The sequence below is a fragment of the Balaenoptera physalus genome (assembly GCF_965194825.1).
Source record: "Balaenoptera physalus genome assembly, chromosome: 1".
Classification (NCBI taxonomy): Eukaryota; Metazoa; Chordata; class Mammalia; order Artiodactyla; family Balaenopteridae; genus Balaenoptera; species Balaenoptera physalus.
In genome coordinates, this window is record NC_138882.1 from 77,068,758 (window position 1) to 77,094,299 (window position 25,542).

The 25,542-nt window shown below is 43.0% G+C and overlaps 1 protein-coding gene across 3 annotated transcripts in view; it reads right to left on the minus strand.

Annotated features, from left to right (window-relative positions):
- Positions 1–25,542, minus strand: part of DDR2 (discoidin domain receptor tyrosine kinase 2) — a 159,506-nt gene that overhangs the window by 110,871 nt on the left and 23,093 nt on the right. The gene's annotated exons all lie outside the window — the stretch shown is intronic.

Here is a 25,542-nt window from a genome sequence, read left to right on the forward strand (position 1 = left end):
TTGTAAGGATGCAACATCTTCCTCCTCCAAAAGAAGCCAGACTGACTACCCTGAGAATAGTCAGCAAGAGCAGGACTTGAGTTTTCTTAGAAATGTTTAGCTCTATGATTTCAACTTTATAAAATATTGTGTTTATAGAAAAAGACTCAAATGTGTTCAGCTGATAAGATGATGAGTAAAGTCCTCTCCACCAGAAAAAAAATCTTCTCTAAGGTTGGGCTGTATTATTTTTATACTTTCTTTCTTAAAGGAGTCCATTTTCCCCAATGTCATTGTAAATATGTCTAAGACTAGTGAACTGAGGCCTTTAACAAGAAAGAAATGAGCTAGGGACCATCATTTTTGTTAAGAACATGCCTCAGCATTGCAGGAACCATCACGACAAAAATTTCCCAAGTCCTCGACTCAAAAATAAGACATTCAACTGTATCTTTGAGAACTTTTGTGTTCCTCATTCCCTATCAAAGACTTCTTTACACACAGGCCTCCAGGACACTCAGACTCCACTGAACTCCCCTCACCAAGTTCAATCCGGGGATCAGTGGCTGGGGCAGTTTCTCTACCTCACTGGTCTTTGAACACAACCTATTATACTATGTTATCTGAGAGACTCCCATAGAAATTGTGCCACTGTTTGAGGGGAGATGGCTTTACTGGGAGATATGAGGTCACACCTGGAGGACTGGTCCATCTGCCCTCCAGGCCAATGATGGGCAGCTCTGTGAGAAGAAACGTGTCCTGGGCAACAGACAGGACACTGTTTGCTAATGCCTCTGTGACCCACTCTGCGACCTTGGGCCTACATTTCCTCAACTACAAAACAGAGTCTCTAAGGTTCCTCCCACCCTTAACTTTTTTGCAAGCCTAGGTTTCTAATGCTAAATCCCAGAGGGTTTATTTGAGAGAGACTGACATACCAGGTGGGACAGACTTTATTTAGACAGACCAAATATTAATAATAGCTCATTTTAATGAGTGTTTACTGCGTGTCATGTACGATTCTGAGTTTTCTACATGTATCGCGTTATCCAATCCTCGCGGCAACACTATGAGGTAAAAATGATTATTGTCACTAAGTTACATACGAGTAAATAAGGCTCAGAGAAGTTCCCTAACCTGCCCAAGGCCAGACAACTGGTAGGTAACAGAGTTAACTCTTGAACTCAGCCAGTTTGGCTGCAAGGCCATGTTCTTAACAGTTATAACTATATATATCTTACATAACTACTCTATGTTGGAAGATCTGTCTGCAGAACTCAGGGTCTCCCAAATGAGTGACCTTTACTGACTTCAGGTCTCACTGAATTCACCCTCTCCCTTCCCTACAAGTTGCCCAAACTCTTCATGGATCCCCTCCCATAATTTGGTTTAAACCCTTGCCCAAACCCCAACACATAGGTATAAATACTATGAAATGAGAGAGGTGATTAACAGTGTGTCTCAAGTAGAGATCTAAGCCTAAGGGAATGAAGCTAATATCCAGCAGATGAGGGAAGTGGTTTTGGAAGTAGGATACCTTCCTGCAACCCCCAAATCCCTGACTGCCCGAAATTCGTAACCTCCCATGTTCATTTCTGCCCAGTTCCCAGGGCTTAGGGCTCCCTGGGAGGTGCTATTCAGTCCCAAGATGCTACATAAAAAGACTGCGTGGATGAGTCATCCAAACTGGAGAGTGTAGAAAAGTCAGGCAGAAAGAAAATAAGCTAAAACACCTCCCTTGGATACCCCCACCTGCCCATGCGGGAGAGCCTCCTCTGTGCTTCCTCTTTCTCCCTGGGTTACCCACGACAATGAGAAACCCACTGAGAAAAGAGCTAAAGAGCCTGGAAAGACCAACTGTGATTTATCCATGAATGGAGCCTTGCAAAGACTAACCAGCCAGTTAGGACCCATCAACAAATAAAATATTAATAGAATACCAACTACATGCAAGGCAATCTGGAGATAGGGAGTCTTTGCCTTTCCATTTGAATCCACCATAGTAACCAGAGTTGGAAATAGCAAACCCTCAGTAAAGTTGGAGTTTGCAACCCAGTAGCAGCAGAATTTGGAAGTGACCCCCCACCCCCAGAGTAGAAAGCATCCTGCCTGAATGCTAGGGGAAGAAAAGAAAAAGGCCAACATTCGAGGGAAGGGGAATCTTTATCCTCAACCCGCCATGAGCTTGGAATTCAACTGAACGATTATCATTCCTCCTGTGCTCCTGGGAACCAGCTCCCGGCCTCCAGTGCTGGAGTTAACCCAAACTGGCCACATCTCTGGGATAATATTGTTTTTGGTTCCCTCTCTGCAACTGGCCAAACCTCCTTGAGCATAGAGGAAACACTGTTTCCTTCGACCAGATTAAACCTTTCATTTCTCACAGGAAGGGCAGTGACTTTTGCCATCATGCAAGAAACAGAGTGCAGGGATGGGGCACCACAGGGAACGGCAGGCTGCAGGGCACAGGAGTTAAGGGGCCAGGTTTTGGTTCCAGCTGTAGCTCTGTACTTTCTAGCTGTGTAACTTGGTAAGTGACTTGACCTTCATGAGCCTCCCTCTGTCATCTGTAGGAGGCAGTTGATAATATTCACCTCCTAGGATATTTTAAACTCCAAGGACCTCTAGAAACATTGCACATAATGTACCTGGCATCGTAACTAGCACATAGCAGTTTCTTTAAAGTTGGTAACTATTATTAGTATTGTTTCCAAAATACAGGAGGAAATAATGAGACTTTGCTTTGGAGACTTTAGGTTTTGGCTAAGTAAGCTACAAAACTGCTGCTTTTCCTTTAGCTTATTCAACAAACGTTAGAGAACCTACTATGTGCCTGAATAAGTTAGGCTTTGGGGATAGAAAGATAAATGACGCGCTCTCCCATCCATAAGGATTTCACAGGCTAACAAGGAGAAAGTATTATATAAACTCGTAAAAATAGTGGAGTGACAAGTGTAATGGAGGAAAGTGCTGTGTGAGCATAAGGGGGGGGAGTGATTAATTAAGTTGGCTGGAAACAGCTTAGTGTGAGTCAGGGAGGAATTACTGGGCTGGGCTGTTCTGCCCATTTCTGCATGTGACTTGGAGCATGTGATCGGGAGTAAGGCATAAGGAGCACTTCATGAGCCTTTAGACCAAATAGATAAGCAATAGTAGAAATCATTTTTGACTGCTCATTTGCGCATTCCTACATGTATGTACACACGCACGCGCGCACACACACACACACACTTTCCAACTTTCTCTCTCTAATGCACACATGCAACTTAATTGTGCCCACACATTCCAATCAGTTCCCAGACTGTGGCTTTCCACCTGCCTGTCTCTACCTCTCCACACTGCTCAGCCAGCCCCAGGCCTTCTCCCTGGATTATATAACCATCTCTGAATGCCCTTCTTGTCCACACTTTCAGCTCCCACCTAATGCTATGACCCTTCCTGTCTGTGCTTATGGCTTCAGTCTCATTCTCTCCAATACATCCTCTGTTCTTCAGCCAAATGGATTTTTTTAAAAATTGCAATTCTCTTCCCTGCTTAAAGAAGACTCCACTGGCCACCTCTCAACTCCCATCACCAGCCCTAGCACAGCATACGAGGCCCTCCATGACCTTGCCTCTCCCAACGTCTCTGGCCTCCCCCTGTCACTTTTATCCACTCATTCATTTACTGACTATTAACTAAGTGACTACTATGTGCAAGTCTTTGGGCTAGGCACATTCTCTTTGAAACACACGCTTCAGCAGGCCAAAGTGTGGTTCCTTGAAAGCCCCAGCCTATCTCCAGGCTCCAAGCCTTTGCTCATCTGTTCCTTTTGACTGGTAAACTCACCACCAACAGTGACATGATCACCAGCCTCCCATTTCTCACCATCATGCCCTCACAGAACTGACCACATGTCCTCTGTGGTCCCATCCACTCTGCTGTGGGGTGAATGCTGTGCCAACACCAGCATCCCTTTCTTCCACTCATTCATTTACATTCCCATCCTCCCACTAGCCTGTGATCCCTGTATTATCCATTCCCATATCCAGAGGGTCCAGCATCGTCTCTGGACCACGAGAAGCCCTTAGGAAGTGCTTGTTGAATGAAGCAATGTCTCTCCTCGGTTCCCAATTGTGAAAAGTTGGTTTGCAGTATTTATCCCTCACTGTTAAAGTGGTTCTAGAAAGGAAACTCCATATGGGTTTCCAACATTGATATTAGCTTTAGTAATAATAATTACAAAGTAATTAGCAAGTGATAAGTTTTGTACAATATTCTCCACCAGAATATGAGTAAGGGGGCAGAAATAGGACTCAAATTCAGACTTCTGACTCAATTGTATGTTCAGAAGAACTGGTGAAAACAAAAGTGGGATCAGAGAGACAGAAAGTAAAATGATGGTAGCCAGGGGCTGAGGGGAGGGGAAAATGGGGAATTATCATTTAATGGTTATAGAGTTTCAGTTTTACAAGATGAAAAGAGCTATGGAGATGGATGGTGGTGATGGTTGCACATTATGAATATATTTAATATCACTGAACTGTATACTTAAAAATGGTTAAAATGGTATTTTTATATCATGTGTATTTTACCACAAGAAAAAAACTGGAAAAAAGGGAGATTTGTTGGTGAAATAGTAAAGCAAAAGGCATGGTCTGCTCTCACCAAAAGTAAATATCACACTTTACCCTGTTCGTTGACTACCTATGAAATGCACTAATCTTGCTCTGAATTATTCATTCCTAGGAGGCAGAGTGTCTGTTACTCATTCGTTCATTCCTCAATATATATTATCAAGTATAGAATATGTTCCAGGTTCTGTGTTAAATGCTGGGTAACCTCATCAGTGAGTATATGAATTGCTGCCCTAGTGGAATTTACATGTTGGGGAAATAATTACAAGGCATGCTGAGTCCTGTGACAGAAACTTTCAGCACACAGGGATTGAGAATAATAAGGGTATCTGCAGATAGAAGGCCTTCCCCGAGAAGGTGAAAGCTCAGACCTGAAGGGTGAAAAAGCATCACCAGGAGAAAGGGCAGAAGCAGGGGGTGATGCTAGTTGTTCCAGGCAAATAAAATAGTTTGCATAATGGTCCTAAACAGAAAAGAAATTAACCTGTTCAAGAAATGAAAAAGGGTTAAGAGTGGCTGGATTGAAGATGACCATGGTGAGTGAAGAGTACCACACCACAGAAAGCTTCAAAGCCAGGGGCTATAGACAGACTTGTGTCTCCCCCAAAATCCATATGTTGAAGCCATAACCCCTAATATGACTGTATTTGGAGATAGGGCGCATAGGGAGGTAATTAAGGTTGAGTGAGATCATAAGGGTGGGGGTCTGATCTGATAGGATTAATGTCCTTATAAGAAGAGAACCCAAGAACTCACTTTCTTTCTCTATGCCACGTGCAAGAAGGCAGCCTCTGCAAGCCAGAAAGGAAGCTCTTACCAGAAACTAAACCCTGCCGGACCTTGATTTTGGACTTTCCAGCCTCCAGAACTTTGAGGAAATAAATTTCAGTTGTTTAAGCCACGCAGTCTATGGGATTTTGTTATGGCAGCCCGAAATGATTAATACACCATGGTAAGAGATTCAAGTTGTATACAAAGGAAATCCATAACATTTTTTAAGCAAGGGAGTGACATGAACCAATCTGTTTTTTTTTTTTTTTTATAACAATTGCTTTTGCTGGCACTGGGGGAAAGATGAAGAGGGACAGGCACCGAAGAGGAGGAAACAAGAAGCTATTGCAGTCAGCCAGGTGAGCAGCGGTGGCAGCCCGAACTGGGACGCTGGCAACAGAGAAAGAGGGAACTGAACAGATTTAAGATACTTTCTGGAGAAAAAACAAGCCTTGCTGATGGCTCACGTGTGGAAAGAGGGACGACTGAGGATGACTTTGAGCGTTCTGGCTTGGCTAGCTGAGTGGATGGTGTTGTCATTTACCGAGTCTAGGAAGAATAGAAGAACAAAGAGTTTGGGGGGAAAGTAAATTCAGTTTTGGACACATCAAGCATAAAATACCTATGAGTCATCCGAGTGGGAATATCAAGAGTTCTAACTGTTATCTGAATCTGGAGCTCAGAGGAGAGGTTGGGGCTAGAGATATGAATTTGAAGAACAAAAGCATATAATCAGCATTTAAAGTATGAGACCAGTGAGATGCAATAGAGAGAGTCTATATATGCAAAAAGAGAAGATGAAAGGGCCAGGACCCTTACTAAGGCTCTTTCTACTCTATCAAACTCCTCTTTTTGCTTAAATTTATAAATAGGGGCAACTTGATAAATATGTAGAATGTATAGCATGGCCCATAGGGAAAAACCCTATCTTTTAGGTCTTTTTTTAAAGTACAGTGTTATAGCTAGAGAAAGAAATGAAGAGAGATCTGAATTATTGAGAGTTCTTGTAAAATAAATTCTAGTCTAATTAAAGTCTGTGCTTGTTAAAAATATAAGGCAATTGCACTCTCTCTCTCTCTCTCTCTCCCTCTCTCTGATGATACAGAGATGATAGATTGATAGATAGAAACATAGATAGATAATCAGCTGCCCATACACAAATAAAAAATATAAACTTCATGAATCTAAAACGCCTTTTCATCTTCAATAAGTCACAAGAACCTACTATATAGCACAGGGAACTCTACTCACTACTCTAATGGCCTATATAGGAAAAGAATCTTAAAAAGAGTGGATATATGTATATGTATAACAGATTCACTTTGCTGTACACCTGAAACTAACATAACATTGTAAATCAACCATAGTCTAATAAAAATTTTTTAAAAACACAAAGTTAAAAAAAATATAAGTCACAAGAGAAACAAAAAGCCAGAGTTGCTCTAACATTAGTTCCTTCCTCTCCTGAGATTCATTAAGAATTGAAGTCCCCTTAAATATTCCAGTCAAGAGAAATTGGTTCTGTATAAATAAAAGGAGTTCTCACTGCCCTAGACCCAGCAAGGTCTCTCTGACACGAAGCTGCACAGTCTACAGGGAATATAATCAGGGTAATGCTTCCATATCCTTCCCATGAAAACACCCACTGGCTCCCAAAAGCTGCCCTCTGAGACGCTCCTTCTGTGCACAAACTTTTTAGTGATATATTAATTTTCTTTGAAAGGTAGGGTGGGGGAAAGAATCTGGAAGTATATTTGAGTTGATTGTAATATTTACAAAATTAACATCTTTATATCTAATTACAGAACTAAAATAGGCAATTAGAGACCATAATTAAAAGATGTACATAATGATGAAATTACAGTGTGCAATGAGTCGGGAAAAATCCTAACTATACTCTGTGAACCTGAAATCCCTGGCACTACCTCACATAGTTATTTTCATCACAGAAGCCATTTACATGAGCTTATCTAAGGAAGGTTTTCTGTGTCTCTTGAGTGGATCCATTTCACAGGGACAGAGAGTCCCTGAGAACATCGCCCCTGATAATTTTCACTAAGACCAGTCAGCAAATCCACCCTTATCAGAAAGATTGGGACATTGAAAAAATGTATACATATATATATATATATATCATGATTAGTGGGGTGGAAAGCTATTCTCTGGACAGTTTTGAAAAATTAATCTTTCACCATCACACAATAAGTCTTTTTCTTTTTGAAGCATTATCAAAACATTGAGTCAATTAATTAAGAAACAAAGAAGAGAGTATATGTGAATCTATATATATATGTGTGTGTGTTTGTACAGTTCAGTACATATATGCATATGTGTGTATACGTGTTATAGTTTAGTATATATGTATATATTTATATGTATACCTGTGTGTGTGTGTGTGTGTGTGTGTGTGTGTGAGAGAGAGAGAGAGAGAGAGTTTTCAGGGAAAAGTGAAGAAAAACAAATATATCATGTATCATGCAGTTCATGTAGGTCCAGCCACTAGTCTGTGGACTACTCTGCAAACAATAATTTAGAAATATAATAGACAATGAGAGTTAGAAAAGCAAAAAGGTAAGGAACAAGAGGAAAAACATGGAGAAACAAGGGGTCAGAGGATGTACCTGGATGGAATGCTGATATTATATCAGGCACTTTAATAAGCACTGCACACGCATTGACTCATCTAACCTTTGTCACAACCTTATGAGATGGACACAACTTGTTTACAGATGAAATAACTGCAACACAGTGGTTAATAACTTGCCCAGGTACTAAGCGTAGGGCTAAGTGACTGGCAGGTGTGATAGAGAGGGTAGGTCAAAGGTGACTAAGTTTTTAACATAATGAAAAAAAAAGAATTGTGATAAAATTCTCAGAGACAGAAAAGGGAAGAAAAAACAATAAAGACAACGTTGAGTTCTTCCACAGATGTCATGCCTTTGAAATGCCTGAGGGTTCCCATGAGGTGTCCATCACGCAGCTGGAGATTCAAGACAAGAGCTTGAGCAAAAGGTAGGGCTAAAGAGGATGATCAGAGAGAGGTCTTTGAAGAGAGTAGACAAGCCAGGGGGTGGCCCGAAACAGCCAAGGGACAGGACACAGAGCAGAGGAAAAGAGGTCAGAGAAAGGACATGAGTCCAAAGTAGGAAAAGCATTAATAATTCGTCATCTTCTTGCAGAGTCTCCCCTGACCTTAACGTACACTAACTCCCTGCTTCTTCCATCATAACCCACATGCTTGGGACAGGATAACCCTCAGGAAGTACTAAGGATAGGATCATTAGTACTCCTAGCATATGCTCGACAGTAAGCTCTAAAAGGACAGGGGTAGGTCTGTCTTGTTCACTATTCAATTCTAGAAGGCTACTGCTTAGCCTGGCACTAACTCAGTATGTCCTAGGTAATGAAGGAATGATTAGAGGATTGGAGAAACCTCACAGATGAGAAGTAGTAGGAGTTAGTGAGCAGGAGGAACTCCTTCCCAGGCCGGTGCTGTTTCTACCACGCTCCACCGCCTCCCCTCCCCTCCCCTCCCCCAGACCACTGCCCACATTTCCTCAGGAGCAGCCCCCGCGCCATGCACTCCCATGTTACAGAATATGCGTGTGTGCTGACAGGGTGCAGAGCGGCCAAGCCACAGCCACTTTCCCCTAACAGACCACACCCCTCATTTACTGTGAACCTCCTGGCGCATAAATGAAAGATCAAATCCAGCATTTCAACCACCATAACAAGCATAAAATGCTTACCGAGGCCAAAGGCAAACGCATCATCCCACCCTCTGGCCCCGCAGAACTTGTACCAGAGTCAAATCACTGAAATTAGTGTGCTGGCTCCTCAGCTACCATAACCACTCGCTTCTGGCAAATCAGAGAGGAGCCACTTACCCTTCCAGACCACTAGAACCTTTGAGCATCAACAGATGACAGAAGAAGCTCAGGGTTGACACTTCTGCAAACTTTAAAGTTTTGCAAACTTTAAAGCAACTGAAGTCAGAGGGAGCAACAAAGCTGAAGTCAGTCAACATCATCAGAAGTATTCAGGTTGCTATTAGCTATGCTGTCGATGCCCAAGAGGAAAGTAGAGGGCAGTTTCTTTAATCACCAGTTCATAGTCTTTTTCATCTGTCAACTTGGCTACGCTCTAGTGCCCAGTTATTCAAATACTAATCTAGGTGTTATTGTGAAGGTGTTTTGTAAATTGATTAAAATCCATAATCAGTTGACTTTATGTATGAGAGATTATCCTAGATAATCTGGATGGAGTCAATTCGATCAATAGGAAGGCTTAAAAGCAGAGCTGAGATTTCTCTGAAGAAGAAATTCCACTGTAAACAGCGGCTCCAGCCCGCCCTTCCTAATGGTCTGCTCTATGGATTTTGGACTTTCCTAGGCAGTCGCCACCATCCTCCAAGCTAAATCCTTGCAATAAACCTTGTAATATATATCTCCCACTGGTTCTGCTTCTCTGGTTGAACCCTGAATGACACAATCTGGAATCACCTCTGAATAGATGCACTCAGTCAGTAAATATTTTTTGAGCATTTACCAGGTGCCACGTCCTGTTCTAGATGGCAGAGATGCTACAGAACAGAATAAAGACAGGTGAAGGGGGCTGCTGCCTGTATCTCATGGTGTATGAGTGCCAGAATGCCTGCCTCACCAGAGGTGCCTCTCACACTAGCCTGAAACCCCGCCTTTGGGGCTGGTGGTTGCCGCAAACCCTCTTAAATGCATGTACAGTACCTGGAACTCCCCTTTCCCAGCTGTCTCATAGATGTGGACTCTAAAGGGAATAAGGGAATAGGATTCATTTGATAGACGTAAAACCTTTGAACACTTTTTCCTAAGATGAGGGAGAACTCTACAAAAACAGCAAGTTTCTAAGCAGTGAAGTTAGGAGGCGTGGCCAAGAGCAGCCCTGGGCACAGGGCTCAGGGAAGTAGATTCTAAGCCACAAAAGGATGAAGGAGCCCAAAGGGAAAACAGGGCATCCAACACAAACTCTGTCTTCCACCGCCCGGCCTAGGTCAGGCCTTTGAAACCTCGACCCCGCCACGCACCCCACCTTCAAATGTTCTTTTCACAGTTGGGGGTGGGGAATATAGTGAAAAGGTGGATGGTTTTTTTAGCCTCAACGAAGGCATATATTTTAGAGGTTATAAGTTCAAGGGTATACACTTGAACCCCTGCCACTTGGAAACTCAGGCAAAATGAGAACAAAACGATCGTTTTAATATGCGTCCAGCAATTCCGGGTCTCCCACAGATTTTTCACCTGAAACCAAAGATCCGGCTGGGATTCCATACTGCACACGTGCAGCAGAGAGCCTGTGTGGAGTTCTCTGTGGGATTCAGATATGTTCTAGCCTGGGTGGAGGAATTTTGAGAGGGAAGTTTCTAGAAGTCTGTCTGATTAGGGACCGAGGCTCCACCAGGGAAACGGCTCATCCTAAGGAAGAGAGAATCAAGATTATAAGCTTGGGCCACTTGACCCGCCTCCGTGTTGATGGAGAGGATGGCAACGAGTTCAGTGCAGTGTGTCATACGCACGCCAGCCACTGCTGACACACCTGGTGTGTGAGCACCTGGGAAAGGGATCCTCAACCTAAGGCTGAAAAAAATCTGTTTTCATTTTACATATATATATATACATATATATATATATATATATATATATATATATATATATATATACACACTCACATACATATATATGCTCTGTGAGGCATTGAAAACACCAGACAGACTGGATCCTGGCATTAAAGTGGGATGAAAATGATACCTCCTTTTCAGTGAAAAACCCAGATGGTGGCATCAAGAGGATTGGGGGGGCTTCCCTGGTAGCGCAGTGGTTGAGAATCCGCCTGCCAATGCAGGGGACACGGGTTCGAACCCTGGTCTGGGAAGATCCCACATGCTGCAGAGCAACTGGGCCCGTGAGCCACAACTACTGAGCCTGCGCGTCTGGAGCCTGTGCTCCACAACAAGAGAGGCCACGATAGTGACAGGCCCGCGCACAGCGATGAAGAGTGGCCCCCGCTTGCTGCAACTAGAGAAAGCTCTCGCACAGAAACGAAGACCCACACAGCCAAAAATTAATTAATTAATTAATTAATTTTAAAAAAAAGAAGAGGATTGGGGTTTGGCAAGACTCGGCAGGTGGGGTCCAGCAGAGTTGTCTCAGTGCGGCTTTGGTGCAGCCGCCAGGGGTGGACATTCATGGGTGATTCCCTGGGCTGGGTTGGGGCAGGAGGTGTGGCTGTAGAGGAAACAGTGGTGGCAGCGGCAGGAGCTGACACCTTCCCCCCTGCTGTGCAGGCATCAGAGCCCTCAAGGGCAGATGTGGGAGTGGGGAAAGAAGAGGAGAAAAATGGAGTTGCCTCGGGGTAGACGAGAGGGCCGTGTTCCTGAACCACCGGAGAGACGTCCCCTAAGGACCCCTGCAGCTATTAGAAGAGATTTGAGTGCCGCGAAAGGGAAAGAGTTGGTGGTTCTCTAATTGGGGATGCAGATAGTCAGAAAATACTTTTCTTCTTTTTTCGCTGTTTTAGTAACTCAAATTTATCCACACCAGACTAAAGAAACAAAGGTAAAACAAGAGAAAATATGAAACTATGACAGTCAAAAAATTGAGGTAACATCAGCACTGTGGCAAGAAGGGCCCTGTACAAGCCAGTAGCACTCTGCCACAACAAAAGGCCCAGTGGCCCTGTATTCGGTTTCTATTGTTGCTGTAACAGATTATCACAAACTTAGTGGCTTAGAACAACACGAATTTATTCTCCTGAGGTCAGAAGTCCTAAAAATCAATGTATTGGCAGGGCTCTCTTCCTTCTGAAGGCTCTAGGGGAGAATCCATTTTCTTGCCTTTTCCAGCTTCTAGAAGCTGCCTACAATCCTGGGCCCACGGTCAGAAGTATAGCATCTTCTCTCCTCTCTGGCCTCTGCTTCCATCTTTACATCTTCTCTCTGTTACTCTGATCTCCTGACTCCCTCTTTTAAGGACACTTGTGATTACACCGGGCCCATCCAGATAATAGAGAATAATCTCTCCATTTCAAGGTCAACCTTAATCCATCTGCAAAGTCCCTTTTACCATGTAAGGTAACATGTTCACAGGTTCCAAGGATTAGGACATGGACATCTTCAGGGGGCATCATTCAGCCTACCACAAGCCCCTTGCCCTCTCCCACTGGATTACCTCTGCTCTCAGCCATCCCAGGCCAAAGAGCATCCAGGTATAGTTGCCCACAGCTCCTTGTGCCTGTCCCATAGTGCTAGGCTGCAGGGTCAAACTAGATCAGCATCCAGATGAGCTCTCTGCCACAGGACTCCCTCATGCTTCTAGGGCACTTTGGAGTTTACGGGGAAGTTTTCCATTCCCTCTCTCTTTCACTTTCTCTCTCTCTCTCTCTCTTGCTCGATCACCACTGAGATCAATCACATGAGGCAAGAGGAGAGATGCTATTCATCTCATTTTACAGATAAGACACAGAGGGGTTGATCAGACTAAGGTCACACATTTACAAAGCAGCCAAGTGCAGATCAGATGCCTGCCTCTCTGCTCCAAGTCAATGTACATTCTGATGCCTGCACACTACCCTGGGTGAAGGTGGAGAGCAAAGTGTCATCTTAAGTAAGGAGTCATGCAATGGAAAACTTTACAGCTATTTCACTTCTTTCCTATTGACCCATCAGCCCTCTATAAGGCCACACCCTGCTATCACACCCACGCACACGCACACACACACACACACACTCCTAATACAGCATCACACCCAAGCCCTCATGAACTCACAAATAGAATCAAAAATGAGAAGGGCCCAGCAGGGTTCCTCCAACCCAGGAGTTCCTAACCCATGGAACTTTTGTGCCATGGACCCTTTTTCCAGTCTGGTAAATCTTCTGAGCCTTTTCCAGGAATAATGTTAAATGCGTAAAAAAAAGAACAGAGGATTACAAAGAAAACGAATGATACTGGTTATAAAATATTTGAAATACAGTTATCAAAATATTTTAAAATGTATAGTAGAATAATAGATCTTATTAATCCATTAAATAACAAGATCTAGTCAAGGGTCTAATAACACTATAGTTTCAAAGCGCTGATGAGTATATACAATATTTTGAGATAGTTGCTAAAATTATAATGTGATATAAAAATACTATAAATTTCTACTAATTGGAAGAAATGCTAAATTTTGGTCAGAGTTTAGAGAAATAAATACAGAATTTTTTTCCTATCCAAGGTTAGAACACCCCCCCCCCCTCCAAATTCTACCCAGAGACCTCATGTGTAAACCTCAGATTTACAGATCTTTATTTTGGTCGCTTCTCCTGCCTCAAGACAAGTGCATACTTAAAGCAATTAAATGTTGGGTATTTAAACAAATTTAAATTTTCAACAGGAATGGAAAGTCCAAAAACTCCTTTAGTCACTTAATTCAAATTCTGGGACTTCATTTTTAGACACTTTCTAAAATTATACATTTATTTAGTTTCTACTCATTTTAGTTTATAATGAGGGATAAACTGAATTAAAATAAAATAAGTTCAATTTTACCTTTGTACTATAAAAAAATGTTTACAAAGCAAATCAATCACTTCTACAAACTACACTGCAGAGAGAAGTTTAGCCTTTTTGAAAAAGCAAACTCTTTTCAAGCTCTTAAAAAATGTTTTAGTAGTTTAATGAATGTATCAACAATGTACATGTTCATGACAACTGATTTCTCTCTGTTCATTACAGCAGGACTCACTCCTTCACCGGTGCCAGCAGCCCTTGCTGGCCATGCTTCCTATGTGTTCAGGTTAAATGCTCTCATATGGAAAACAGCCTATGTACAGAATTATCTCTACATGGGCTAGTAATCCTTGACGAAAAGCAGAAAAAATATGTAGGCCATTTCAAACCCAAGTAAACAGAATACTGTTCTTAAGAAAGAATTACTGCATTAGTAAGTGAAATAATGCGCATAAAGGGATCTATCCCTGTGTCTGGTACATAAAAAGCACTCAAATATTACCTATTATTATTGAATCATTAACTTAATTATGATACATTTATTAATTATATAATAATCATGGATTAATGATACAATAATCAAAATAACTAATATTATTATTGCTGATACAACTAATTGTACCTACACTTTATATAGCATGTTAATAACAACAATGTTCACAAAAGGACTATGCCCCATTTATGTTTTGGAACTTGGCTGGGATGTGTCTGAAAAATGAGAGGAAACAGATTTGGTTCCCATGTACATCTCAGCTTATTTAAAATTCAAACGATATCCAAAGATCCCCACTGTTTTACCACCTTCTAGCAGGTCTTAGAGGCATAATAGCCGTATTGCATGAACCAAAAGTCAGGATGCTAGGTCTGACAAAGGATTTTTTTCCCCTGGTTTGTGCACTTACGTGAAAAATCTCTAAAACTTATCATATTCATATCATGAATCCATATTATACTCATAATAAATTAGTAAATTGCTTTTACAGAAAAAAATAAAATGTCAACAAAAGAAATATAAAATTAAGCAAAAAGATTTTCCAGTCACTATCATTTGAATATTTGAAATCAGGACTACTCTTAAAAATCCTGCACCTATTTCTCACCATGTCCATTAGCAGAGGTTATAACATATGTACCCCAAAGAAACCAAACTGTATTTCCTTAAATATTTCCTTAGGTATTTAAATCATGGTAGCCATTGGCCCATGCCTCAGCTGCCAGATTCCTGCAAACAGATAATATGTTTCTGCTGCGTCTAAGTTAACTGCTCCCACAGTGCTTAATAGTGTAGTAGGTCAAATGGTGTCCCCCCACCAAAGAAGAAGTCCTAACCCCTAGTACCTATGAAGGGGGCCTTATTTGGAAACAGAATCTTCACAGGTGTTATCAAATTGAATCGAGGTCATACTAGATTAGGATATCATCCAGTGACTGGTATCTTTAGAAGAGAAAGAGAGGGAGGTTCAGGCACGAGACCTAGAGACACACACGGGAAAGAAGGCTAAGCGACTACAGAGGCAGGGATTGGAGTGACGGCAGGAGTCACCAGAAGCAAGAAGAGGCAAGGAGGGATGCTTCCCTAGAGCCTTCAGAAAGAGCATGACCCTGCTGACACCTTCATTTTGGCCTTCTAGCCTCTAGAACTATGCGACAATAAATTTCTGTTGTCTTAAGCCAGCCAGTTTGTGACAATTTGTTAAGGCAGCCCTAGGAAACGAACAGAAATAAACCCACTTATTCTTTTTCTTCCGGAGTATTTTTTCTGTAAATCACAGCCTAAGGTTGATATGTCTAACATCCACATGCTTAATCAAGGCTTTCACGTGTCAGAGAATTAGCTTGGATCTCCCTTGCTGCTGTATTTTAATATGGTGTTATTTATCTTGATCACTGGGTGTCTAGAGCCCCTTTAAGGTTCTACCGGAAGTGAGTGCCTCCCTGCCTCACCCCGTCTCCAGCCTTGTTCCCCTAAGCCTTTTCCCACTGTATCCATTAGTCTGCATTTTTCCAGGCCGAATTGTTCTCCTTCCTGCCAGCCTCCCCAACAGTCTTGATGCCTGTGAAACAATTCTTGGTCTCCAGTGACTCTGACAATCGACTGCATCTGTGAATTTTACATAACATACTTGATATTTCCTGCAGATAATTGAGGAAGATGTCAATTAAGGCCAATCCTAAGCTGAAGCCTACAGGTCCTTTCTAGATACTTCCCTGGGGTGGGATGGGGTGGGGGTAATGTCATTGTTGGAACTGTTGGGGTGTCCTTTGTAATTCTCCTGCCACATCTGTGCAACCTAAGCCTCCCTCACCTTTTCAATGTCATCTTGAGAATATTTCAAAAGAGATGATAGCTAGATAAGAACAGGTCATCATATGCTGGCCCCCCCACTCGCTGCTAGTGCATTTCTTCCAAATAATGTCTTTTAAATATGTTCGGCCTTGAGTTCTTTTGTGTTTTCTGTTTTGTGTGTTTCTTTTTTTTTTTTTTAATACACTTTAATGCAGCTGCCTGCTCACTGATTCACTCTTCTCTGTCTGGCTGTGGCTGTTCCCTCTTGACTAGGGCTTTATTTGAGTGCTTTGTCACACCTGACTGTTTGATAAGAGGAATTCTGAGCTAGAATTCAAGGCACCAGGAACTCCTGGCTCTGCCACAACTCAGCTGTTACTTGTTCTCTTTCATCCGTAAAATGGAGTAACAATATCTACCCTTCCTTCTCATAGTGGTTATGAGTCAAGAGAATAATAAACATTTAAGTGCCTTGTTGATAAAGTAAGTGCTAAACAAAAGCTTACAAATGCATATGTATAAGGAAGTTCATTGCAGCATTGTTTGTAACCACAAAACAGTGCAATTGTGGCAATGGTGGTACATTATGGTATATTCAAACAATGAATAATTCTGCTATCATTCAAAAAATAATCAGCTTAGAGATGATAAATGATAGGTAGGTAAAAGATAGATAGATAGATAGATAGATAGATAGATAGATAGATAGATAGATAGATAGATGATAGATAATTGATAGGCAAATACATATGAATAGTTCCGTGTTGAAAATGTGGGTATGTGTGCATATAGATATGCCTATGCAACTTTGCAAAAATATCAGGAAGGATGAGCATCAAACCTTAAATGTTAAGGAAAGTAGTTATCTCTGGGGAATTAAAAGAGGTGGCTGAGAAGGGAAATTTTACTTCTCATTTCACATCATTCTTAAATGATGGGATTATGGGTTGTGTTTCCTGAGTGATTTTCAGGTTTTTTAATTTAAAAATATTTAAGGAAAAACAGCGCCTGTTCTTTAGCTGCAACCATGTGCCACATGACTTTGCATATACTCTCCTTAAGGTACACATTTTCCATCACAAACCACACACACACACACACACACACACACACCCCTCACACTTTTTCAACAGCTGGGGGTACTAACCTCACAGTGATGAAGGAGCTTGCCCAAGGTTACATAACCAGTAAGTCAGAGCAATGACCCACCCACCACTCTGACTACCACCCTGTACTCTTTCCATAGTTCACACTGCTTCCATCACCATCAGAGTCTGTCTGTCCTTCATTTGTTCATTCACTCATTCTACTAACACTTACTAATCCCTACCCTGTGTTTAGCACCACACTTGGTTCCAGAAAAAGCTGCAAAGATGAACAAGGCAATCCTCAAAACTATCATTTCAAAAGCTTAAAACCTATACACTTAACCATATCCTCAATGCTGGCCACTTACATTATTTCTTTTTTGTATCTAGTGCTTCATCTTTGTGTATAAATTTTGTCCCTTTCAGGATGTTTCCTCAGAACAGAGTCATAAAAGTTAAATTCCTACATCAAATAGCATGGACATATTTTTAAGGTCATTCATTCATCTTGTTGAATTGATTTATAATTCTGGGGGTCTTTTTATATATATAGAATTGCTAGAGTTTTTAACTGAATGAACGCAGTTTCTCCTTTTTAATGGCTTTTCTCTAATTACAAAAATATATCATATTTGAAGGAAAGAACAATCTCCATAAAATTAGACTGCTGGGGCAGGGCAGGGGGTGGCAGGGGGGTTTTACATGAAATTTAATGTCTACTCACCCTTGGGCACTTTTCGTATTGCTGCTTTCTCCTGTCTTCTGATTAGGGCTACATCCCTCTTCCCTTCCTCACAACCTACCTCACCCCTCTCCTCTCCCAGCCTCTCAGATTCTTGGATATAATCAGTTCTGTGATTTATCAAGGGAGACTCCATCTTGTATATCTTAGTAAAGAGGCCAAGTTCACACACAGAGGCTTCTGCACCCTTGCCCAGGGCTTCGGGAAGTAAAGTTTTGCAAAAAAAAAAAAAAAAAAAAGATTAGTGGTGCTTTCCTGATCTCCATGGCCTGTGTGTTTCTCATTATCTTCCCTTGGATGCAGTCACTGGTTTTCGTTCCAAAGCCACTCGAAGCTGGTCATTGCTCCTCCCAGAGCAGGGAGACTTCTCTAGGGCTAATGGTAGGGAGAGAGATGAGTCACCAGCCTCTCGTATAGTCAGACCCCCTCCTCTCCGTCCCTCCTGGCAGAGCTCTGCTTCAGACTCCCTCACTGCCCAACTGCTCTCTTGCTGGGCTCCCCACCTCCACCTCCTTCCTTTCCCTTCCAATCTTTCTCATACACCGCAGCAAGGTCAGGTCTTCCTGGAGCAGAAGTCATATCATGTTACAACTCTGCTCCAACATCTGCAGCAGTTCTTTGTTACCTACATGGGAGACAGGGCCCAACAGTTTGCGGTGGATCAATAAATGTTTAGCACGTGCTTGTTAATGAGCGAGCACTAAGCACCATGGGAGCTATACAGTGAGCTCTATGTCTGGTTCTGGGAGCTGAAACAGACACGTGAAAAGTTAAATAACAAGGCTCCACCTCCCACCGACTTCCAGTTCTCCAGCCCTGCATATCTGACGGCTGGCTCTCACACTCAACTTGTTTCAAACGGAACTTACTCTCTTCTCCCGCAATCTACGTTTTCTATAGAGTGTTCCCACTATCCAGGTTCTCAAGACAAGACAGATACAAGCCAGGAATATAGGGAGATATGGGGGTCAGGAGATTTTGGCCTTGTAGTGCCCATCAAAATCCAGCTATCTGGGACTTCCCTGGTGGTCCAGTGGCTAAGACTCCACGCTCCCAATACAGGGGGCCCGGGTTCCATCTCTGGTCAGGGAACTAGATCCCACGTGCTGTGACGAAGATCCCGTGTGCCGCAACTAAGACCCAGTGCAGCCAAACAAATATTTTAAAAAAAAGAAATCCAGCTATCTACTTAATCACTTTCCTAGTAGTGAGTGCTTAGGAACACAGAAGGGTACAGAAATAAACAAGGCATGCCCCCCTTGCATAAGCAGATAATCTAGTGGAGGAGACATCGAGTTTGCAGGAGGGCGTCCCCTATCCAGGGTCAACTCATACACCCAAACCATGCTTCACAAACCTAAGTCTCCAGGTCCTCCCCCATTCAATCATTTAGTTTAGGAAAAATGGACTAGGACATCCCCACGTATCCTCATGATTCTCTTGGACTGGTCTTCTACCAAATCCCACTCAATCCAGACATTAGAACAACCACAATACTGCAGACACTTTATATTTAGAGAACACTCTTTCAAACATTCCAAACTCTTCACACAATATCTTGTTGTGATTTAACCCTCACAACAAAATCACGAGGTATGTTCTTATCATCTTCATTTTACAGATGAGAAAACCACGTTTTAGGGAAGTTATGTCACATAGCCAGTTCCTTTCTGTGCTACAGACATATGTTTAAATTCTAATGTGTGTCAGAAATTAAGGGTGAACAAGTATTCACAAAGATCTCTGCCATCAGTGACTTTACAATCTGGGGAGAGAGACAGATACCTAAACGAATAATTTCAACGTAATATGGTATGAGGACAGATTATGCAGAAGTTGCACCAAAAGTAGAGACAAGACATCATCCAGCCCAACCCACAGATTCAGGGAGATTCAGGGAAAGTGGGTGAGGAGGGAAGAAACATGTCAGCTCACAGATGGGGAAACTAGAATTTGAACTCAGGTTTGTCTGACTCTCCAATTCATGTTTTTCCCACCATCCTGTGACATGGTAGGTTTTCAATGGATATTCATTGAGTAACAGAAGAAATGAATGAATGAATGAATGAATGAATGAATACATTATGCTTCTTCCAGTGTAGAGAATGGCTGAAATGTCAACCCAAACAGTAACTTTGGCTTTAAAACTCCCACATTCTGACCAGCTGAGCTAAACAGCTAATGAACCTTAGAGAATTCCAGGAGGGCTCCCTGGCAACAAGGCAGATGGTTCTCAACATATGGGGCCCAAATTCACTCCTACAATCTCTCAGAATTGGTTGATAGATTCTAGAATTGAGGAGAGGACTCACCACTTTTGTCTACTCCACTGCCTCAAAAAACCTTTTTTAGTGTCCTGGGCTTCGCAGACAGAGGGAAAAGAAACTAAGTAAGATCAGAGTTGCTAGTGCTACGGCAAAGATTCCCACAGAATCCCACACTAAACCCCTCTGGCTCCAGATAACTCTGCGTAAGGAAAATGGATCCTAATTCTCCTACGCCTACCTCCTCTGAAATTTGGTTCTGGAAGGAGGAGAGCCAGGATCTCCAAGACCTGAAGATCAGAGCAATGCTCCCACATCCTCAAGTGTTTACACGGGGCTGCCCGTCTCCTCCCACAACCTCCTGTTCCACTGTGTTTGTGGAGCAGATGTCGCCGTGCCAGCAACCCCCCTTCTGTACTTCCTGCTTCTCGGCCCAAATCTCTGCCTTCTGTCTTCGTGTGCTTGGCATACACATGCAGCAAGCTTGGAGCTTGTGTGTGCCATCATTGCACAATTCAAAAACCCCAAATAAGAGACAGGTGGTAGGATTCTCCCAGGGAATTAAAAGAAAGACTCCAAGCCCACGCCGTCTGAGTCTGGCTGCCCAGTGAGCAGCCTACGGGTGGGTTGGGCTAAGGCTACTGGTTCAGTAGTTAAAAGGCAGATTCTACCAAACCCATAAAAGGCTGTCTTTATTCCTTGGTCCCAAACATTTCTACTCAGAATTTCCTCTTGGCTCTTTCCAATTCTTGAGGAAAGTCTAACTTATTTTGAACAATTAATGGAATCAGTTTGTGGAGGAGAGTCATATCAATAAAATCACAGTCATTTCTTTAAGAAGGGAGATATGAAATGGGCTTTGGAAAGTCACAGACTCTTTGGTACCATTATTTGGATCAGTTTGGGGCTCAACAGCCTTCATTGCCTGCTTGGAAATTAAGATTTAATGATTCAGCTACTCCATGATGGATTAAAATGGGCTTGCAAATTTTACCACTGGGGCAAAAGATCACAGCTACTGTCCTTTCCTTTAAGGAAACAGGGCTCATCTCATATGCTGTGGGGGTGGGGGGCGGTCAGCAGACTTGTTTCTGTAAAGGCCCAGATAGCAAATATTTTAGACTTTGTGGGCCATAAGAATTCTGTTGCAACTATTCAACTCAGTTGATGTAGCACAAAAGAATTCACAGACAGTACGTAAATAAATTAGCATAGCTGGGTTCTAATAAAACTTTATTTACAAAAACCAGCCTACTTGTTCTACCATTACCTAAATAACCCCTAAAAAAAATCAGAGTCTACATTTAACATGATCTCCAGGTGATTTGTATACAGTACATCTGGAAACCAATGTGTCTCAAATACTAATCAAATTATATTGATAGATTCTGAGGCCTGAGGTTCTGTAGTTTCAACAAGCTCCCAGGTGATACTTATGCTGTTAGTGGATGATGTTTAATTAGCAAAGATCTATTTTGATGATTCTCTACAAAACCCAATACTGGAGTAGAACATGGGAACTGGTGGGTACCAGCAGCCCACCACTACCCACCCAGTTTCTCTACCTCCAAACAGAATAATGCATGCATAATACTATGCTAAATGTTATGCCAAAGCAAAAATATCTGACAGAGACTGAGACCTTGACTAAGAGGGTCTCACAATCTTTTGAGGGGGGGACCTCATATAAATAAACAAGTAATCAATACAAGAGGTTGTATGAATGTCTCTTGTAAGACAATACGACATCAGTGAAAAACCCTGACATATGCTATGAATGTCTAGCAGGAAGACTCTCAATCCCTCCCATCCGTCATAGAGGGAGGAACCAGGGGCTCTGTAACCCAGGAAGCAGGAATTTTGAGTAGATTCAGGGTCAGGAGGAAATTCAGTGAACATTTCCAGGCAGGAACACAGCACGATTCCTTCAGCCCACACTCTCTGAATAAAAGAGCTGATGTAATATGAGAAATTATAAGGCATTGAATATTCAAACAATAGAAATAAGATTCTACCAGACTTAGGTAAACTCTGAGGGCAATACAGTTTGTGGCTGACCCTTAAATCTACTCTTAAAAGCTACAAAGATCAAAGCAAAAACAAGAGACTGAGATTTTAGAAAACAGGCTCAAAGTGTTTCATGCATATGTATTTTTAGGCCGCCAGATACTTCCCCCGAAGGCTTATTATTACGACACCTTAAATCTGGTTCCGAACTGCACCCACACTCAGCAAGAGGGGCATCGGAAACGAGCATCTCCCAAAGCAACGTCATCCCCCCCTCCTAGAGCATGTACCACACAGATGCTCAGTCCCGAGAATGGCATCCAGATGTCTCAGCCCAGCCAGCAGGCAGCGCTCTCCCCAGGCCGGCAGCCTCCCTCCTTTCCAGCTTTATCTTCCACCTCTCCTCGACCCCAACCCTCTGCTCCCAGGAGATTGCTATTTCCTCCTTCCCCTCCACCCACGTGCCCAATCCGATCCTTGTTTACTGGTCACTCTGCATCTTTGTTGCCTAGGTCTGCTCCGCCAAGAATGACTGACCCACACCTTTCTGAGTACCGAATCCCTGCCCGGCCTCCAAGGTTTGGCCCAAGCTCCACGCCCTCCATGGTCAAGGCATTTGTTCTCTGACCAGCCCAGCCACAAGTGCTCTCTCCTTCCTTCAACCTTTCATCACCCTCTTGACACATCCTTACCTCCCTGGAGCGCACTTCTCTTTTGTGCTCCTTCCCTCTCCTATTAGCCATGAGCAACTTAGGCTGGGTTCTCTCTCGTTTATATTTGAATCCCTTCAGGTCACTGCCAGAGTCCCTTACACATCACAGGTGCTCCGTAAACGGCGTTATTATTTTAGTAAGTAAAAATACCATGCAAAGTCCTTGTATAACCATGAACAACAACAAAAAAAGAGCATGTTGTCTAGCCCATCGGTTCTTTTTCAGATCACCATGGTCTGTTCTCAGTTTCTGCTTTTCAGAACATTTTCGGAGCCCTGTTCATCCAGAAGCGTCCAAATCAACCTCTGGCACATCTAACCCTCAGTTCCCTGTGCTGGGTTTGCTTCCTCCGCTTCTATTGGGCTCCCCGCGTGTCCTGCGGTGGCACACCCACCATACCTGTGGCTCCCTGATTAGTTAGATGCTGACCCGGACCTTGCCTTCTCTAAAATGATCCTGGCACAGCCCAAAGTCCAAAACCTCAGACGTTCGGGTTTATTCAGCATCACGATCAGTGTCTCATTTGTCCCAACTGTAATCCATTCTGTGACAAGCAGACACCTCCCAGGCTTGCTCCTGTCACGGCCCCAACTTCCCCCCACCCCCATGGCCTCCCCCCTCCAACACCCCCCCACCCCATGCTGTCTTCATGCCCTAGCACACATGTCCCCCAGGGCACATGAAACCAGAACCTTCCATCAGAGTGGCTTGTGAGAAACAGACCACTTGCAAAGGGAAAACAGTTGGAAATACAAGCTTTTCCTTTAAAGGAGAAAGTAACGTTGGCAGCCGTGCTCTTCTCAGCTGCCCTCCAGCAGTGTTGAAAGAGCCATTTTGGGAGACAGAGGGAAAGGAAGGAAGTGTGAGTGACAAATGGAGAGCAGAAAATAGTGAAAGAGAGGGAGACAAGAGAGGAAAGAAGAGGGAAGACAGAGAAGGGCGGGGGGGCACAAACTGGAAGGAGGTGGGCGGCAGAGCAAGAGAATGAGGGTCAGAAACAAAAGGAGGAGAAGGGAGCAGCGGAGGAGGGGAGGAAAGGGCCGAGGAGGACGGGCCGGCACCGCTGGGTCTCACGAACACGGGCCACCAGTTCGGCGGCAACCCTGCCGCTCTCCCCCGGGAGCTGTGTCATCCACCAGGGGACAGGCTCTCCACTGGCTTATTAGAAACACTCAGCGCTCTGAAGTGTATGTCAGAGTCCCCTGGGCCCAAAACAGACAACTGAACAGAACTCAGGGAGTCTCTCCCCAAAGGCTCTTGTTAACCTTCGGCACTCAGCCTTCATTAGAGATGCAAGATCTTTGAAAAGTCGGTGAGCACACATACAGACGAAGCCTCGTGTTCCAGAGTTTCTGTTTTTCTTTCCCTCACAAGCGTTCCGGTTTACATGCTAAATTACTTGCTCTTCCTATTCATAAGAGACACAGGAAGTTGAAACTTATTAAGTCTCTGGACAGAATGAAATACTTAAGTCTCATCATTCTCAGAAAAGGAGGAAGCCTGCATTGGTGACCAGAAGAGACCAGAAGAAACCAGGACTCCTTCCTGGGGGAGCCAAAGTACTTGAGATCATTCTAGGCATAATACTATGATGGTAAGGGTGGGGAAGGCACCCAGATTAGGCTTCTCAAGCCAAGGCTATTTATAGCACGTGCCTTGGATATTGAAATAATAATTTCTAGAAATAGTCATTTAAGGTTGGGTGGCAGGGGAAGAAAAGACCACAATGATAGGTAACTTTACCCTTCTGAAAGGTAAAGCAGAATGAGTCACAGATAAATAATGTTTGAGGAGTCAAATGGAATAGAGAAACTCTGCAGTAACCTCTGGTTAGTGGTTAAGTGTAGCTATGGATTATTCATTCTGAAATGTACACCATGAAGGCTCAAGTTAAGACTGCTTAGCTCTCCAGTATCAAGAGTCTATTGGAAGGAAGGAAGGGAGGGAGGGAGGGAGGAAATTAGTTTCAAGGCAATCTATGGGAATAAAGGGACCCAAGATATTTTATCACCACAAGGAATCTAAGGAGTAATTCGGAGGGAGGGTGGGTAGGATTACCTAGATAATAAACAGAAAGGAGTATATAATCCCAGGAGCATTTGATAGTGAGAAGAAATCTCCTGGGAAATGTGAGGAAATACTACTTTACCCTCCCGTCCTCATCCTTCATCCCAAGGATGGTCCACATTATTTACTCAATTGCACATTCATTTAACAAGTATTACGGAAGCTGTGAGCGATGTAAGTCTAAATCCAGGCACTGGGTCCTCAATGAGCATCTTCCACATGCCAGACCCCATGCTAGATGCTAGGGATGCAGGCATGAAGGAGATATGGTTTCTGCCTTCAATAAGCTCCAGACTGAGAAGGTCTCAGACACATGAAATTGCTACAGTTCTAGTTTTGTTGATGGGATTTGAGTCTCCTAAAGAATGAACCGAGAAGTCCCATTCAGACCAAAATTCACCTACAGCAGACCACCTAGACCTGTGCAAATGCTTTCGGTTTCCTCATGAAAGCTCTGCAGTGTATCATGCTTCTCTTTCTACC